Source organism: Arachis ipaensis, chromosome B01 (genome assembly GCF_000816755.2).
Source record: "Arachis ipaensis cultivar K30076 chromosome B01, Araip1.1, whole genome shotgun sequence".
Lineage (NCBI taxonomy): Eukaryota > Viridiplantae > Streptophyta > Magnoliopsida > Fabales > Fabaceae > Arachis > Arachis ipaensis.
In genome coordinates this window covers 130,690,935-130,693,018 of record NC_029785.2, presented here as the reverse complement: position 1 = coordinate 130,693,018, position 2,084 = coordinate 130,690,935, and positions in this window count along the sequence as shown.

Sequence of the window (2,084 nt, the reverse complement as noted above, 5' to 3'; positions counted from 1 at the left end):
AAAATAAATTAGAAATGTATGTATATGATCTCTGCTTTTAAAGAATACAATAAGTATGTAATATGTTAACAATTAGGCCGAAAAGTTTAACTATTGGACAGTAAATTGTATTAATAAGAGAACTTTCTGCGAATGAGTTATATTTTAAATAACATAGTCTCTCTATATTCATCTAAAAGGTTGTAAGTTTGAGTCTCCCTATTTTTAGTAAAAAAAAAATAATAATAAGAGAGCTTTTTAAATTTGAACACGTTAAATAAATATATAAACATTGTATATAAGAGATTGGATACTTTATTCTTGTTGAGCAAATTTCTCTTACGAATATAAATATTTGTAAGTTTATTAAGTGGTGGTTTTAATTTGATATTTGTTCTCCTTAGCAAAGATTTCGATAGAAACAAAAAAATATTCAATTATTGAAAGTAAAAGAATAATTATTAGTACTAATAAAGGTCCCTCCTCCTTCATAAATTATGAAGTGATTCAAGTCCATCTTGATGAGCAGAAATAATGTAGTAGTCAAATTTCAATAACTCAATTATCCATCCGAATCGAATCGAATTGAACCGAACCGTTTAACAGGTAATTAAGTATAATTAAACCTAATCTGATGATACCTAATTATAATTGATTCAGGTATTAATTAATTTTAAAAAAGAAAAATTCAAACCGTAAACATCCTTAATATAAGTGTGAGTGTGATTTAAGTTAAAATTAAAACTTAAAAGAAAAAGTTAGATAAGCATATTGAAAAGAAAGAAGAAATACATTTGTACAATAATCATCAACAATAACAATGTAAAGCAAGTGAGTGAAGAATATATGAGGAGCTCCCATTATGGGAGAGAACAGGCCCCCGGGGGTGAGGGGGACAATTTAACAAGTCCAAACAACGCATAAGATCCTCAAATCATATAGGGTAGGGATGGAACCATCTAATATAGACTCATCATATCATGTCACTTTCTATGTTATAGACTCTTGACTCTAAGTAAATTTATAGAGTTTACCTAGATTTTATTTGTAGATTCCTGTTATGAATTTATTTGTTTTATAAAATATATATTTGCTCGAATTTAAATATTTAAAATTAACAATTTTATTACAAAATACACAATAAACTAAAATAGAATTATAAGTTATAAAAATATATTTAAATTCTTTAAAATTGTGAATAAAAAATGTTATGTGCGCCCCAATCAATTATCTTATATCTAATTATTTATATATAAATACATGTGTAATTTAATTTATTTTTAATGTATATTTTATATTAATAATTAATTTTAGTATACACATAACATAGATGTCATAAAATAAATACGAAACAGAACACAAATACAAAACATAAGTGAAGGCTCAAATCAAAGGCAGAAAAACACAAATACGAAGTAGAAACAAAAGCAAGAGCAGGAGTTAGAACTTAGAAACTTGAATTGGGACATAACTTAGAAATAGGTACAGCAATGACTAGAATGATGAATAAATAAAACCAAAAAGAATAAACGATGAAGCAGAATAGAGACGAAAAGGACAAAACAAGAAGATCGAAAAGCACGAAAGAGATGGAAACTTGGAGTAGTAGAATTACATGACAAACAAAGTAATTTTTTAAAGCCCAAACAAAATTGTTTTGGCTCGATAAAAACCAAATTTGCAAATTCGATAGTAACTTCTGAAATTATAAATTCAAAATATTTTACAAGTTAATTCAAGAGTTTGACAACCATACATGATACATGTAAGACGAGTTAATTGGGACTTGGAGTGAAAACTAGATTAATTAGAAATTGAGAGCATGATGACGATGATGGGGTTGAATAGAGAAAGTATAATGAGACAACGCTTATGCTAAACAATGTAAACAACAGGTTAAAAAAGAAATGTTAAATTGATTTTAAAAATAAGATTTTTAATAATCATAATAAAAAACAGCATAGCCATCCGTTGCGCTTCCACCTTCTTCTTCCCTCCTCAGTGCCGTCGTCGCCTCTTCCTCCCTCGCGTTGTCGTCCTCCACCACGCTGCGCCCCGCCCTTGCATCGCGCTCCTAAAAAAACATCCATCTAAAAATAAACATC